The sequence below is a fragment of the Megascapheus bottae genome, chromosome X, assembly GCF_031878675.1.
Source record: "Megascapheus bottae isolate mThoBot1 chromosome X, mThoBot2.hap1, whole genome shotgun sequence".
In the NCBI taxonomy this organism is placed as follows: Eukaryota; Metazoa; Chordata; class Mammalia; order Rodentia; family Geomyidae; genus Megascapheus; species Megascapheus bottae.
Window position 1 is genome coordinate 63,968,101 of NC_143547.1, and position 18,169 is coordinate 63,986,269.

Sequence of the window (18,169 nt, forward strand, 5' to 3'; positions counted from 1 at the left end):
GTTAACCACCCACACACTGGAAGTGGAGCTGTGGCTCCAAGTGGTAAAGCAGTAGCCTTGAGGGAATGAGCACCAAAACTGACAAAAAAAATTACATTGAAAACTACATCTGAGAGGCAGTTAAGAGGATTTTTAATTATCCGGACTAAAAATCATTTCTCAGTTAGCTTTCTAAATGAATTCAAATGTTTACAAAAAAGAAACCACATTGGTACACTCAACTTACAGGAGAATCTTCTTTCAATCCACTTTTGACAGGAGACTATCACATTGCATATAAGCCACTATCCAAGGAATGGAAGAACGTTTTATTTTTTGTTTACTTTTATTGTAAAGGTGATGCAAATATATAGCACATTTTATTGATCAATTCATCTACTGAAAGGCATCTGGGTTGGTTCTATATCTTAGCTATGGCAAATAATGCTGCAATGAACATAGTTGTGCTGGTAGCTTTACTGTAGTCTTGTGCATGCTTATTTTGGTAAATGCCCAGTAGTGGGATTGCTGGATTATAGGGAAGTCTTTATTTAGTCTGTTGAGGAAGCTCCTGCTGCTGGTGATTGAACCAGTTTATATTCCCACCAACAGCATAGTAATGTTTCATTTCAGTCACATCCCCACCCACCTCTGTTATTGTTTTCTTGCTAATGGCCATTGTAACTGGGGTGAGGTGGAATCTTGGTAGTTTTGATTTACATTTTTTAAGTGGGAAAAAGATGCATATGTATAATTAGCCAGCTGGATGCAGTTTAGAAGATTCCAATTTTGTTGGCAACTTCTAAAGCATGAGAGTCAGGAGCCAGTTGAACATATGCCTGCTTCCCTCCTTCAGGCCTGATCAGGGTATTGACCTTAGCCACATCAATGTCATAGAGCTTCTTTACAGCATGTTTGATTTGATGCTTGTTGGCTTTGACATCTACAATGAACACAAGTGTGTTGTTGTTTTCTATCTTCTTCATGGCTGTCTCAGTGGTCAGAGGGAGCTTGAAAATTGCATAGTTGTCAAGCTTGTTTCTCCTCTGAACACTCTTCTGAGGACATTTGGGCTGTCTCCAAAGCCGCAGTGTCATGGGTTGCTGGAAGGTGGTAAAGTGGATATCTTCTTTTGTGGCTGTGGATGCCTTTCAGCACTGCCTTCTTGAGCTTCAAAGCCTTTTCCTTGGCCTTGGCTTTAAGAGGAACAGGAGCTCCTTCTTCACTTTCGGTGCCATCTTGGTGAAAATGCTGATTTACGTTTTTTTTATGGCCATAAAAGTTAAATATTTCTTCATGTGTCTATTGGCTAGTTTTTTTGTATGTTTTTTTATTTGCTCCAGGTCGGGTTTTGCCTCACTGTCCACACACTGGATGACTTCCCATGCCACCACAAGGAGCATGGACCTGGCTAATCTGAGAAATCGGGATGAAGACTCCTCAGTCTGCCACTTTGTCCAGGGAGTCTTCTAAAATGGTTATTGCATGAGTCTGGATGAACTCCAGGCTCATCTCCCAGGTCCCCACCATCTCAGCTGACCTCCACCCTTTTTGGCAGGGAAAAGCAGCACAACACTGCTCCCCAATTCTCCTCCTTCAGTTGGTTAGAAACCAAGAGGGGGTAAGAAACTCCAGCAGACAAGAAGCCCTCTCTAAGCTTGAACCCCTTTCGCCATCTGTGGTTAACCCTTTTCACATAAGGCCAGGTGGAAGCTGATGTTTTTACTCATCTCACTGTTTTTAAAGCACCATTATGAAGTCAGGTTGTACAGTAGTTAACAGTACCTTTTTATATATATCTCATATGTATCATATATATATAAACTGTAAACAAGAGGTAACAGCGGCTTCTAGAAACTGGTTTTCTTCAAGGTTTCCTGTGTGGTAGGCACCTGAAATACTGTAGAAAAATGTCTTGTGTGGTGTCCTCATCTCCCTGCTGCTATTTGGGTTGTTTTGCACGACCAGGAATGGTGCTGGAAAGACTGCAGGACGGGAAGGAAAGCGGCGCCCACCCACGGGTCTCTATTTTCTGTCCGCACTTGTGCTCCTATCTGATCAGGCTAGAGACAACAAAAAGATATATAGTAAAAACAAAACAAAAATACCCAATATATAGATTTCTATAGAATTTCCTTTTCTTCCTTTCTCCTGCCTTTCCTCTGCAAAGTAGTTCCTATTTCTTTGTTATTGATTTTTGCTGCAATAAACCCTCTTATTTCAGTCACAGCAAGAAACAAAAACCCAAACAAACAGAAAGCCCCTCTGAAAAGAGTAGAGAACAAAAGGGTTGACCCCCCCCAAAAAAGGAGGAAGGTGGGGAGGAGGGAAGGGGAGGGGACTTGGTGTTGCTTTTTAAATAGGACTGAAGATTAACATTGAAAAAAATCAAGAGATGATGTCCAACCCTTTTCACAACGCAAAACGCTCTGGTATTTCCACCTCTTGTGGTTTTTGTTTTAAGTTCCCTTTTCTCTTCTGGGTGCTGATACTTCTCTTCATCCTGACGTTCTTGGTGTTTTATGTTTTTGTTTGTTTAACTTTGTGTCACTACCTCATTTTGCCCCCATGTCCCTTACACGAGCAAAATATTCCTTCAGTGGAGCGAAGAGGTGGCGGATGACTGGCACACTCCACGACTGGCCCAGCAGTCTCTGCCTTGCCATGCGGCTCATGTTGGTTACATCGGCATAGTGAACCCGGAAGCCAAACATCCTTTCCTTTTCAGTGCACCACAGGATGTCCTCTTTCTCATTCATGAAGACAGGGAAATGCTGGTCCTTTCCCTGCTTTATGGAGTTAGACCAAGTAAAAATGGTCCTCACTTTGCTGAACTTGGCTATTCTGCCATGTTCCAGACACTCCTGCAGTTCCAGCTTATCATTCACAGTGGATGCCAATGGCCTGTTAATACCGGGCAGGTTACCCCAGAAATAGCGGGCCCTATGTGCAGCTGACACTTCTTTGGCATCAATCATCACAGGGTTGGACTCTAGAAATCGCAAGATGTCCCTCTTGTCACTAACGCCCATGGCCACCACATTCTCAAAGAGCCAGAAGAAGGGGCGATCATCTCCCTCCTTGGGCCGCGCATCATGCAGGAGGTGGTAGAACTCAAAGAAGAGCCGGCCAGTGCCCTCATAAAGTCCCTTGCAGGCTGGGTTGACAATGGAGAGATCATTGCAGGGACTGCCTCCAATCACCAGATCAAATGGACCCCACTCCTGGATATGCTTCTGCGTGACGCTGTGGATATCCCCGACGTACATGATCTTCCCCTCGTGCCACACCATGCCCACCGTGATGGAGTCCTCACACACCTCCGAGGCAATGTAGCAGTCCACCTGGATGCCCAGGTCCGTCAGCACCAGGAGCCCAGTAGCTATTCCATCAAAGAGAGACAGAACTCGGATAGGCTTCCTCTTCTCAGCCGGGACAGGTGAGTAAACCTTTGGAGGGTCAAATTGCTGGTCGTGGTTATTGGCGAAGAACATCTGGAGGCGAGAAGGCCAGTCATCCCGGCACCGCAGCATCCTGTATATGCCCTTGTGCCCATACATGTAGCAGTTCCATGGGTCTTCCTTAATTGCAGCTTGGGCAGCCCCTGGCCCCATCAAGAGTTCCACGCACTCCACACAAAAGCACCTGCAGCAGTAGTTGTTCCCACACATGAGCACCTCTCGCCCCCCACAGCAGATGGTGCAGTAGGACTGATAGCCGAAGTCATCATACTGGTACGCGCATTCCAGGAAGCAGTTCTTGCAGTTCTGGCACATTCCACCAATGAATAGAGGATGTTCCAGAATGACGTTGAGGCTCCCGCATGAGATACAAATGTCCTCAATGTTCCTGCACCTCTGCCGCACCTCGTACACCAGCCGTTCTCTTGTGCGCTCATCAATGATCTCCTTGACCTTGGGCTTCTCGGTGGTGCTCTTGCGGGGTTTTTGGTTGGGGGTGGTGGTGCGTAGGCAGCTGCCTCAGGCTCCACCAACATGTCAGTGTAAACCTCCTTGTAGGGATTCTTCTCCTCTTCTGGTGGTTCCAGGCCCTTGGGGCCCGAGGGCTGGAACCCCGCCAGTGCCCATTCGATCATTTGCTTGTTCTGCACCTCCACGGCCTTGGCAGAGTCGCTCTCGTCATTGTCGTGGCAGGCTGGAAACAGTTTCCCTGCCCAGCTGCTGGCCACGTGCAGGACTTCGTAGATGGCTTTGCGGTACATGGGCTGCTTGTTGTAGGTGGCCTGGTGGAACGCGCTGCAGAAGGAGCTCAACGACATCAACTTCTCCACACAGACCACTGAGAACTTGCCGTCTCCAAACCACATGACCCAGCGAGTGCCTTCAGCTGCTCGGCTCCGGCCAGTCATCCACCAGGACACAATGTGGCCTGGCCACCAGGAGAAGCCCCGAAGTTTCCCCCACACCAGCTGCCCGATGCTAAAGCCCCGGCCATCCTCATATTCTGGCTCATCATCAGCTGCTTTGGTGGCATTCTTGTCCTCAGCATTGGCCCCCACAGGCTCAGGTGTGGTGCCCAGAGTGGGTGATGCCGGATCCGTGGGCTACTGCACAGCAGGTGGGATGGCTTCCTCCACCTTCTGAGACTCCCCAGGTCTTCCACAGCATTCATCACTGCAATTACCTTGGCTTTCTTCTCAGCCCATAAGGCCAGGTGCAGCCCCTCTGTAGTCCGGATCAGGTGTTTATTGGCTAGTTTTATTTCCTCTGCAGAGAAGTCTCTTTTTTTGCTCCTTTAGGGTTTTGTTTTGGGGGATCAAAATTTTGTGCTCTAAGTATAATATTGATATGAGGCCCTTGTCTCTTTTATAGATAGTGAATAATTTCTACTAACCTGTGGTCTTTGTATTTATCTTTCTAGCTATGTTCTTTGCCATGCAGAAACAGTGTAGTTTAATGTGATACTACTTATGCACACTTTCTTCAGTTTGTTGTAATTCTGGATTTTTATTTAGGAAGTTTTGACCTGTGCCAAGAAGCCCTAGTGTATCACCTATCCCATGCTGTAATATTATCAGGATGTCTGCTCTTACCTCAAGGTCTTTGATGCATTTGGAGTTGACTCTGGTGAAGGGTGATAAATAAGGATTTAACTTCAGTTTTCTGCACGTTAACCCAATTCTGCCAGCACTATTTTTTTGAAGGGGCTGTCTTTATTCTATGTGATAATTTTGGATCCTATACCAAAGATGAGGTGGTCCTAGGTGTATGGGTTCATTTCTGGGTCTTCAAATCTATTCAATTAGTCCCCAGGCCTGTTCATTTGCCAGTACTGTTTTTTCTTTATTTTCTTTTCTTTTCCTTTTTTTTAAAAAAAATTGTCATTTGAGCTCTTCCGCTCAAGGCTACAGCCTTACACCTGAGCCATAGCATCACTTCTGGTTTTGTAGTGGTTAATTGGAGATGAGAATCTCATGGACTTTAATGTTTGGGCTGGCTTTGAATCTTGATCCTCAGATCTCAGCTAGGATAACTAGCATGAGCCTCCATGCCCAGCTTCTTTTTAAAATATCTATATCATTATAATAAAGTTTGATGCTTGGTATTGATATTCTTCCAGCATTGTTCTTTCAAAGATTGTTTTTGCAATTTGGGATCTTCTGTTGTTCCATATAAATGTTTGGATTGTTTCTTCTATTTCATTAGAGACTGTTGTTGGGATATTAATGGATATTGCAGTGAACATTTAGGTAGATTTTGGCAGTATTGACATTTTCGTGATGTTAATCCTCCCAATTCAAGAGCCTGGGAGGTTTTTCTATTTCTTTAAGTCTGCTTTAATTTCTTTTTCCAGGTTTTAAAAGTTTTCATCATAGATATCCTTCACCTCTTTGATTAAGATATTTATTGTTTTTTTTAAGCAATTACAAAAGGAATTGCTTTTCTGATTTCAGACTCGGTCTTTCCATTTTTGGCCCACAGAAAAGCTATTGATTTTTGTTGGTTATTTTTATACCCTGCTATTTTGCCAAGGTTTTGGATCAGTGAGAGGGGTCTATGGGCTTCTTCAAATACAGGATAGCATCATCTGCCAAGAGGGTGATTTTTACTTCTTTTTTTCCTTACATTTTTGTTTGTCTGCTTATTTATTGCTGTGACTAGAAATTCTAATTCGATATTACAGAGATATGGAGAGTTATAATTTTTGTCTTATTCCTGATGTTAGAGAAAATTATGCCCCATTAAAAAATCTTTATTGAAAAGGTCAAGAGTAGGGGTTTACAGTTACATAAGTAAGATAATGAGTTCATACATTTTTAAAGTTACTCCATCCCTCATTATTTTCTTCTGCTTACCCTCATTATGCTCCTCCCTGCCTAGTTGTAGAGTTCATTTTCAATGTATTGTCAAGTTAATGTATATGTATATGTTCCTCCTTTGTCTTGCTGTTTTTGTGACTCCCTTTACTTTTAAGAGATTAAATACACTACACACAAGACAAAAGTTACAGAAAACTATGAGAAACGAAAAAAAATAACCAAACTACTAACAGGACATAATAAGTACCTCTTGTTTCAAATTCTTGAAGTTCATGTTGAGATGCTTCATGATATATGGTCCAGTGTGCTTAGAATTTAGTTTGTTGTGGTCCCCTGATAAGAATATCATAGATGTAGCAAAGGATATAGCTAGCAAGTTAAATAGAAAGCCCGCAGAATCCTGGTGCAGTGGCTCACATGGGTAATCCTAGCTACTCAGGAGACTGAGATCTGAGGATCGCAGTTCAAAGCCAGCCCGGACACAAAGTCCATGAGACTGTTATCTCTAATTAACTACCAGAAAACTGGAAGTAGTGTTGTGGCGGTGGAACAGACAAGAGCCTAAAATATACCTTCTGCTCAAAAAATTAAATTTCTCAAAAACACATCTTCAAAGAAACCAACATCCCATTAAAAGGTGGGCTGAAGACTTAAAGAGAGATTTCCCTGAAGAGGAAATAAGATTGATCAATAGACACATGAAGAAATGCTCAACGTCTCTGGCCATAAAAATGCAAATCAAAACAATTTTGATATTCCACCTCACTATAGTTAAAATGGCCATTTTCAAGAAATCTTTTTTTTTTCTCTCTCAAAGGTGTTTTTATTGAGATGAAAGAAATTACACAGAGGAGTGCATGCCTCAGTTTTCACACAGATTAAGGCACACCTTCCCAGAAGAAGCGGGATGTACACAAGTTACCGGCCCTCTAGCCTCGCCTTAGGGCGCCCCGGACCTTTCCATTCCTCCCGAGCTCCATGCTTGCTGGCCACTCCTTAGACCACCGCATTCACTCCTCCACCTGTCCTCCTCTAGGACATTTTCTGGCCACCGTGGGCCTACAGCCCCGAGCCTGGCTTAAGGCTCCAACACCAAGCCGGGGCCTCACGAAATCTTATAACAACAGATGCTTGCGGGGATATGGCAAATTATGCTGCACTGATGGTGGGGGTGTAAACTTGTTCAGCCACTCTGGAAAACAGCATGTAGGTTCCTTAAAAGACTAAACATATTGCTCCACTATAACTCAATAATTCCACTCTTGAGCATTTACTCAAATATCCATAAACAAGGACATATTGAAGAAGCTAGCACAAACATGTTCATTGCAGCTTTATTTACCACAGATAAGATATGGAACCAAACCTGATGTCCCTCAGTAGATGAATAGATCAAGAATATATGGTATTTATACACAGTAGAATTCTATGCTGCCATCAGAAAGAATGACATTGACCCATTTGTAAGGAAATGGAAAGACTTGGAAAAATTGTATTAAGTGAAGTAAGCCAGACCCAAAGAAACAGACTCCATGATTTCCCTCATTTGTAATCATTAGTATATGTCTAGGATTCTCCTAAAAGAGTGTCACAATAGCTTAAAAGCTAAGTACATATGACCATACAGGCTGAGACTAAGCTAAATGAAATAAGTGGAATCAAGAGGTTTATCTTTGTGATTTTTGTTCTTAATGTACTATGTGAAGTTATTTCTTTTCTCTTTTATTCCTCTTATGGTTTATCTCATGTTGTTACTATATCTGGCTTTGGTACCTTGTATATTGTGTGTACATTTATTTGTGTATTTGAAAATGGGAAGTTAAAGGGAAAAACAAAATGAGTGGGAGGGGCTGGGAGGGGAGTGGGAAAGGGATAAAATGTTCAAGAAGTAATGTGCCCTGTGTACATGATGAATGTGACTACAACCCCTGTGTACATCACCCCAACAACAAAATAAATTTTTTAAAAAAGAAGTAAAAAAAGAAAACCCAGTATCTTCCAGGAAACTAAGCTTTAATAAAATATTCACAAATCAAACCTGTTTATGGTAATATATCATAATTAAATGGGGGTTATTACAAAAAGTCTGGTTCAGTTTAATACTCAAATTTCATGTAATTTTCCATATTATCTTAATAAAGGAATCATTATAATACTAAAAAAATGAATATACCCACTACCTGATGTATGTTTCTGTAACCCCTCTATACATCACCCCAACAATAAAACACAATTTAAAGAAAAAAGAATATCACATACACATTCTAGTTCCTACTAAGGAGGGAAACATGCAAACTCGTTTCTTTGGGTCAACATTACTTCACTTAGTATAATTTTTTTCCCCAGCCTGGCACTGGTGGGTCACATCTGTAATCTTAGCTAGTTAGGAGGCTGAAATCTGAGGATCGTGGTAAAAAGCCAGCCTTGTCAAGAAAGACTCTCAGACTGTTATCTCCAGTTAACCAGTAGAAAACTGAAAGTGGTGCTGTGGCTCAAGGAGTAGAGCTAGCAGAAGAGCTCAGGGACAGTGCCTAGGCTCACAGTTCAAGCCCCAGAGCCTTATGAATGCTGCAATGTCATTCTTTTTGATGGAAGCATAGAACTCCATTTTTACACATTTTCTTAATCCACATGTCTACTGAGGGGCATCTGGGTTTTTTCCATGTCGTAGCTATGCTAAATAATCCTGCAGTGAGCATGATTGTGCTGATAGATTTAGTGTGTCCTTTAGCTTTAATGCTTGTGGTCTATTGTTAGAATTTCTTGATAATTGTTAGCTAAAATTCAGTTAATATTTTCAAATGGGTTAATTAGCTACTGTCATATCATTGTTCCTTGATATATACATTGTGCTTTAGTAGATCATAAAGAGGTTATAATCAATTTTTATTCTAACATAACAAGTTTCTACTTTTCTTAATATTCACATGAGATTGTTTCTGAGATTGTTCCCTTCCTAGTGATTTATCATTCCTTGTTTTTGTGGAAGGATTTTCTGTCCATATGATGCCAATAACTGAGCATGAAAAAGGAAAAATGTGAAAATATCAATTTGCTATCAAAAGCCCAACAACTACCTTAAACTTATATGTTCATTTTAGACTAAATTATAGTTGCTCCTTGATGTGTAATAGGTTGAATCCTGATAAATCCATTGTAAAAACCTAACCTATGGAACACTGTAGCTCAAAACACAGTATACTATAGAGTATCAAATGCATAAGCTCATGATCATGTAGGCAACTGGGAGCTCACTACCAATGCCTTCCCCACAAGGGAATATCCTATATAGCATAACATTAATTTGGCAAAAGGACAAAACTTCAAAAGTTCATGTACAGGTTCTTCTGGATTTGTGTTGCTTTTGGATCTTTGCAAGAGGAAAATATTAAGTCAAAAATTAAGAATGATGAACTGAATGTGTGACTCAAGTAACAGAGCATAAATGGAATGTAAAAAACCCAAAACAAGCACTAAGATCAAGCCTCAACATTTCGTCAAAAGAAATTAAGAGGGCTATTATCTGTACTGACCTTCCAGTACTGACAGAAAAGTGATATGAGTGTTGATAGTTTTGTGCAGTTGTTAATTAGTACATCTAGGATATATAAAATAGATTCTCCATATTGTAAAGTACTTGAAAGTATCTAAGAACATACAAGACAGAAGTAAGAGTCAAGTTTATTCATGTATACTGTAATTACAGAGAGAAGAACTCCAAATTCATGGTTTTGTAAACTGAGAATTTTAGCTTTCTCCATGATTACAACAAGGAAAAGAACCACAGCATTACATTAGCAGAAAATAATCTCGAGCTGTAAAATATCTGGGATTTGGGGAATACTAACATAAGAAAATGAATTAAAAGGACAGAGACAAACTCTTATTTACTCTAACCCAATGCTAAACTATGTGTCTCTTTTTGTATGGTGAGAAGAATAAGTGGGGCTCAAAAAGGAATATATATGTGGAAAACAGATACGTTAGGGAAGATTTGCTCTTTTGCTGATTTTTTTACGATGTGTGTGTGTGTGTGTGTGTGTGTGTGTGTGTTTTCCAACCTGCTCAGATAGTGAATAATTGAAGTTTTGCTGGCTTATTATATCAGAGGACAACAGAAAACATCCCCAATAAGTGATTTTAAGGTGTATCCAAATCTTTGGATGACCACCAATTTATTCAGGGACAAGTGAAACTACCAGGAAATCACTGTAAAAACAGCAACAAGAAGTTACAATTACTGAATTAATGTATCAGCTGCTACATACCACAGGAGAGCTAGAGTTTGTGGTTTGAACTCATGCAGATGATCTACCTATTAAGTCAACAAAAAGTCTCCTCAAAACAACATTATTCAGAATTTGTAGGATGTATGTGTACAATATGGAATTTTGACACCTAAAATATAGATTTTTATAGAAATAGCAAAGTTTAATCTACATTTAAGAAAAAAGTCTGTTAAATAGAAAGTTTATAGCAATGGGTATAAATGCTGGATTTAATTGATATGCTCTTCTAAGACGCTACTATAAATACTCAAAAGCTTAAAGACAAATGCAATTAATGGGAGTCAGTAAAAGAGTCATAACATAGAAATAAAAATTCAAAGAAAAATCAAGAAACCAGAGTAAAATAGAGGAAATACATGTATATAAATGACAGACAAGGCTGGAGATAGCTAAGTATTCATGAAGTTTAAGATATATCAGTTGAAATTTAAATTATAACCCAAGGAACAAAAAGAAACAATTGTTAAGTAACCCAACTTAGAAAGTGTTGAGACAAAATTGAGGAGACTAAAAAGAGATGGAAGAAGCTGTAGAAATTAGAAGAAAGAAATGCAATGCTTATTAATCTGCAAATTCATTTAAAGTATTAATTTTAATAATTAAAGCATTAAGGTAGATACTTCTTCAAGACAGTTCAATATTGAAATTGTTTCAAGTCAGAGATTAGGTGAAAGTCTTGGTAACAGAAAATTGGACATATGCATAGGAGAACCAAAATATGATCAATTGCTAATTGATCGTGGACCAGCACATTCAAAGTGCTATAAACAAAAGCTAAAAAATAAGATAAAGTAAATGAAGATAAATATCTGTCAAACAGGAATTAAGATGAACAAAATTGTCTTAAAGGATATTAAATGATATTTTCAGACAAAATAAAAAAGTACTTCTCTGTAGTCAACAAACACTGTAAGAAATGCTAAAGGAAATTATTTTTTTTCCAGTCCTGGGCTTGAGCTCAGGGCCTGAGCACTGACCCTGGACTTTCTCCATGCTAGAGCTCTACCACTTGAGCCTCATCACCACTTCCAGCTTTTTTTTTAATGTATGTGGTACCAAGGAATTGAACCAGGGTCTTCATGCGTGCTAGGCAAGTACTCTATCACTAGGCCAAACTCCTGGCCCTAAAGGAAATTCTTTTAAGATAAATGACATGAAGGATCAGCTCCAAATAGTAAGTTTTTCTCTTCATATATTATAAACACACATGACTGTTTAAAGAAAAAAAAGTGGTAAAAGTCTGACATTTGTCTCCTATCTTTGAGAATAAGATAAGAACAGTGATCTGGGTGATGGTGTCTCATGCCTATAATACTAATTAAGAGGCTGAGATCTGAGGATCATGGTTTAAAGCCAATTCAGACAGGAAAGTCTGTGAAACTCTCCTCTCCAATCAACTACCAGAAAACCAGAAGAGGCACAAAGTGATAGAGTACCAGCCTTGAGGGTAAAAGACCTCAGAGACAGCACGCAGGTACTAAGTTCAAGCTCCATGACCAAAAATACACAACAAATCAGGATGGATGGTGGCTGTCATCATTTCTATTTAACTTTGTACTTGAAGTCCTAGTATGTACAATAAGTTTATAAATCACTTCAGGTTCAGAATCTGTAAGTAATAAATCTTTGAACTTGTTTCTATTCGTGGTGATGCATTTAATTTGTGTGCCTTTCATGTGAAGAACCATGGGCAATTCCTGGACAGATTTCCCTTCCATGCCTGAAAAAACACAAGTGTGAGTTCCCAGAGAGATAGAAACTGGACACCATTCAGAAAAGAGCCAGAAGGCCATCTGCCAGTACAAACAAGTTTTCTGTGTAAAGGACTTAGGGTCAAGGGTCAGGGAACTAGGCCATCTGCCAGATAAAAGAACTATTCTGTAAAAGGCAAACTGTAAATATCCAAGCCCAATTCCCCTTTACCTCCTGTTAGTCCTTCTGAAACTCAAGTCCCAAAATCCATTCAATATGTAAAATGCAGCTGTGTTTTAATTTGTTGTAGCAAATACTTGAAAAATGAAATAAAATCTAAACAATAAGATCCTTAAGAATAAATTTAATGATATTATATAGCTTTTGCACAAAAAGTCCTTCAAAATAATTTTGAAAGAAAATAATGAATACTTAAATGAGATTTCTAACCTGTAAGTATGGGAAGACTCTATATTGCTTGGTTATTAGTTTTCCCCAAATTAATTTATATATTCTAACTAATTTGATTCAAACATGCAGTAAGATACCTTACAGGATTTTTAAGTTGATTCTAACATTTATGTAAATACAGGAACAGTCTGAAAGAGCCACACATACAAAACAGAACAGAGGTGGATGATACATACCATCTGATTTTAGGAATTAAAATCCTACAGTAAACAAGATAATATTCCAGTTATAAGATTGACATTCTAATCAATAGAACACAAAGTTGACAATAATCTGAGGCACATGTCACCTATTAATTTGAAATAAAGTTGCTAAATTAATTCAATGGTGAAAAGGAAAGTCTCTTCGACAAATTATGCTGGAACAATTGCTTATCTGTAAGAAAGAGAAAAGATATTACTCTTACCTGATGTCACAGAGGAATAGCTTAATAAACCATAGATTTAATGCTAAGAGTTAAAATTATACAAACTCAAAGAAAATTGATAGATACTGAAGTAGGAAAACATTTATCAGAGTAAAAGATAGCATAAATGTTAAAGGATACAAAAATTGGACCTTTGCTCTTTCAAAGCCATTATTTAGAAATGAAAAGGTAAGACATTTAATAGGAAAAATATTCATAAAACATGAATCAAACAAATGATTTGCATGCTGAATATATAAAGATTTTATAACTTAATGGTAAGAAGAAATCTCAATACAAAATGAGCAAAATAACAGAACAGATGATCTACAGAAGAATGTATGACAATGACAAAAGTGTATGCCCAGTATCTTTAGTTATCAAAAATATGCAAATGAAGGCGAGGAGTTTGGCCTAGTGGTAGAGTGCTTGCCTAGCATGCACGAAGACCCAGGTTCGATTCCTCGGTACCACATACTTAGAAAAAAGCCGGAAGTGGTGCTGAGGCTCAAGTGGTAGAGCTCTTGCCTTGAGAATGTCCAAGGATAGTGCTCAGGCCCTGATTTCAAGACTAGGACCGGCAAAAAATATGCAAATGAAATATGATTGCATACACAATAAAAAGCTCAAATTAAAATGACCATCATAAATATTAGAAAATGCATAAGCTCTTGGAAATCACATACAATATTAATGATAAAATTTTGTTGATATAACATTGTTAAAAGCATTTGGGAGTTTAAATTTTAAATTTGTTTATCTTTTTTTTTTTGGCAGGGGCAGGGTCTTCTATGTAGCCCAGTGTGGCTCAAGCTTCAGCCTTGTATCACCTACAGAAGTGCTAGAATTACAACAATTTACCTTAAGACTTAGCTTGACTAGTTTTTTAAAGCTCAAATTCACCTACAATATCCCCCACCCTTTTTATTCCTTTGTATTTATCTAAGGTCCATAAAAATGTGCATTTTAAAACTTCTATATGAATATTCACAGTGCGTTTTTGGCAACTGTGTCTATAGACAGGAACCAACTCAATTATGTCTAAATTTGGAAATGATGAACGTTTTGGTATGTTTATGTGTAAGAAGATGAGCTACTGACAAACTCAAGAGTTTGGATGAATCTCCAATATACATTGAATGAAAGAAACCATATATGAAAGAGTAAAACGCAATTTTTATTTACATGAAACAAGAAAATACAAATTGTTCAAAAAAAGATGAAATCGTTGCTTGGGGGTAGAGATGGTAAGGGACTCTAAGAAAGACCTTTTGGGAGTGATAACATTTTGTATCTTGATTGCAATATAGCACAGTTATTTATTTATACATATGCATATATATATTTGTGAAAAGTCATAGTGCTATACTTGAAACTTGCACAGTCCATCATATATTCATTACAGCTTTCAAAATTGGTTGTAAGGTAAAGGCATTATCTTTTTCCCCATCTTTATTATATTTGTAAATTTTATACTTAGAGGGGATACAATTACATGTACCAGGTACAATCAAATTTTTTGCCAGTTGTGGAGCTTAAACTCAGGGCCTGGGCACTGTTTTTAGGTTTTCTCAAGGCGAGAGTTCTACAACTTGAGCCACAGCACAACTTCGGGCTTTTTCGATGAATGTGGTACTGAGGAATCAAAGCACGATATCACTAGGCCAAACTCCCAGCCCCAATACAATTATTTTTGAACCATGTCTTCCATTCCATCCCTCTTTCTCATTCTTTCCCTTTCATGATATCTCACTCATGAGATATCAGTTCATTTTCCACATAGTGTCTAATATCACTGTTGTATTTTTTTACCATTATCCAATGTTTTATATGCCCTCCCAAATACAAACTAGCAAACAAGACAAAAGGAAAATAAAAACAACACAAACAGCATCAATGACAACTAAAGAGTGTCTCTTGATTCCTTTTCTTGGAGTTCATTTGGTAGAATATTGTTTTTGTAAGATCATCTGTCCATAGCTAGTAAGTCTTTGTCTACCATTCCTATGCCTCTGTATGTTAATGAATAGGGTCAAGTAAACACACTGAATGACAAAAAAAGAAAACAAGACACTCTCCCATTGTAAATATTTTTAACTTTCCATCTGATAATGGTATTTATAGAGTAGCTCTGTTTTTGTGCCCAGAAACGCTTCACAATTCTTCAATAATACCCACATTTTCATTTGAGTAATAATTTCAATATCACCTTAAGTTTGTGTCATTTTAATGGAGTAGTCAATCCCCTGGATTCTGGATTGGGCAACAATTTTGTAGGTCTGCTAACTTAGAATCTAGTGTATTAGATTAGGCATTGTATGTGATCTGGGGATGTGAAAACAACCAAAGTTTTCCTGGGGCTACTATAAACAAGGAATTCTCTTTAAAATTCAGATAGAATGTGTGACTCCAACATGCTGTATCCACATTTGCCCCTAGTCTCCACAGAAGGATATCATACCTGAGGGGAACTAGGTCTAATGTTTTCTGAATCCCTGATTCCTTCTACATTAATAGAAATATCCCTTACAAAATGCTCTAGGTTCTTGAATAAATCAATCTTTTCTACATTTAGCTTTTATTTGTTGTTTTCATCTGAAAAAGTTAATACAAAAATAAAACCAGTTCAACAATTTTTGACATTTGTGACAGTTGTAAATATTTTGTAAAGATGACTAAAATTGTATTGACAAATAAACTCCTTTTCCCCACCTGGCAAATATGATAAAGATGAGGAATTTATAAACCTATAAGAAAAACAGGGCAGATGAATGCATCAAGAAGATGTGATATTTAGGGGTTGGGAGTTTGGCCTAATGGTAGAGTGCTTGCCTAGCATGCACAAAGATCCGGGTTTGATTCCTCAGTGCCACATACATACAAAAAGCTGGAAGTGGTGCTGTGGCTCAAGTGGCAGAGCTTTAGCCTTGAGAAAACCCAAGGACAGTGCTCAGGCCCTGAGTTCAAGTCACAGTACTGGCAAAAAAAAGATGTGGTATTTATACACACTGGAATTCTTATGCTACCATCAGAAAGAATGACATCGTCCCATCTGTAAGGAAAAGGAAAGACTTGGAAAAATGCCATATTAAAAATGATGTAAGCCAGATCAAAAGAAACATAGGCTCCATTGTTTCTCGCATTTGTAATAATTAGTATGTATCTAGGATTTTCCTAGCAGAGAATTACAGTAGCTCAAAAGCTATGGACATCTGGCCATATAGGATGAAGCTAGGATATGTAAACAAAGAGGTTTATCTTTATGGCTGTTATTTTTAATGTGCTATGTGAAGGTATTTTTTTATTCTTTTGATTTTTCCCCTTATGGTTTATCTGTTGTTATTGCTGTATCGGATTTGCTACCTGGTATATTGTATATGCATTTATTTGTTAATGTGAAATAGGGAAGGGAAGGGAGAAAAACAAAATGATGAATCAAAGTAAAAAGGGTGAATCAATGTAACAGCGATATTCACAAGACAATATGTTGGTAATGATCTTTACAACTTGGAATGTGATGAAGGGAGTGAAAGTGGGATTAAAACATGGGAAAGGGTAACAATATTCAAGAAATAACATACTACCTTATGAAAATAACTGTAACCCCTCTATGTATTAGCCTGATCATAAAGTATCAATATTTGAGAAGTAATGTACCTACTGTCTGATGAATGTAACTGTAACCCCTCTATACATTACCCCAACAATAAAATACAATAAAACTAAATTACATAAACAAGAAAAAGAAAAGAAAAACAGGGTCAGAATACTATAGTTACCTATGAAAACACTAAAGAATATCTTTAGTTTTATAAAAGTAAACTTAGAACTGGACAGGATGGCATATTCCAATAAGCCCAGAATGTGGGAGACTGAGTGAGTTAAAGTCCAGCTTGGGGTATATAATGAGACCCTACCTTATAAAGGAGAAAAAAACATATTTAAGAATATGCAGTATGTCAGTGTTTGTCTTGTTTTGTTTTTGTTTTATTTTCTTTCATTGTAATGCCCAGGCTGGCCTAGAACTCCTGGATTCAACTGATCTTGCTACTAGCTCGAATTCTAGTCATATGCCATGAAGCCCAGATCACATTCGTGGCATATTCCAGTGTAGTAAAGAATTTTTCCTCTAGCTAAGGAGATTTAGCTTTCATCATTTAGCTCCTTGAACTAGTTCCTTAGAATTTTCCCAGTGATAGAAGTTTCTTTGATATTAATAATAGGTGCTTGAGAACAAGCCTGATACTTAGTGCTAATAAAGTATCAGATTATATGTTCACCTGTTCTCCAAGGACAGGAAAAATTTGCTAGAAACAAATTCAACATGAGCCACCAATCAATAAAGCATGACTGTAGTGAAGCCTCAATAAAAATTCTGGACATAGAAGCTTGGGTAATCCTCTCTATGTGGCAGTACTTTGTATCAATAACTCTACTAGGAGAGTGATGTGTCCTGAGGACAATGGGACAATGTTTGGATAGTGTGACCTATAGGTCTTGTTTGGATATGTATGCTTTTCCTTTAATAAGATTTATGTGTATAATAGCTTTTAGTAAGTCCCATGAAGTAAATTGTTGCAAATTATCAAATACCAAGATGGTGTTAAATTTGCAGTTCATATTGTAAGTGGAATAGTCTCCGAGTTTGTGCATGCTAAACATATATAAACTCTAAATCCATATAGTTGGTTTTGAAAGATGTGTGCAGAATAGAAACTCTGGAGGATTGGACTCTCAAAACTCATAGTTTGTTCAACCACAGGTATACACACAGAGGCAACAGTTATTTATAATAGCAGATAGTTATGTATAATTAACTTACGTTTATCATTACTTACATCCTAGACATAAAAGTTTATGTTCCTCAGAGGGAAATTCACCACAAAACTAATAAAGCGTATGATTTAAGGTTTGTCCTTTGCAGAAGTTCCTTCCATAGCTATGCTGATCATAAAATAATGTGTTCATATGACCATGTGCTTTTGTGAAATTTGCAGGAAATTGTTGAACTCCATTTGATTCAAACTATTGTCTATTTTATACCAATTATTT

The 18,169-nt window shown here is 38.1% G+C and overlaps 2 pseudogenes; both read right to left on the reverse strand.

Moving 5' to 3' along the window:
* Nucleotides 1-752: 752 nt before the first annotated feature.
* LOC150041190 (large ribosomal subunit protein uL23 pseudogene) lies at nucleotides 753-1,076 on the reverse strand (annotated as a pseudogene).
* A 1,458-nt stretch (nucleotides 1,077-2,534) lies between these two features.
* On the reverse strand, nucleotides 2,535-4,626 carry LOC150041191 (DNA (cytosine-5)-methyltransferase 3A pseudogene; annotated as a pseudogene).
* Between the last annotated feature and the right edge of the window lie 13,543 nt (nucleotides 4,627-18,169).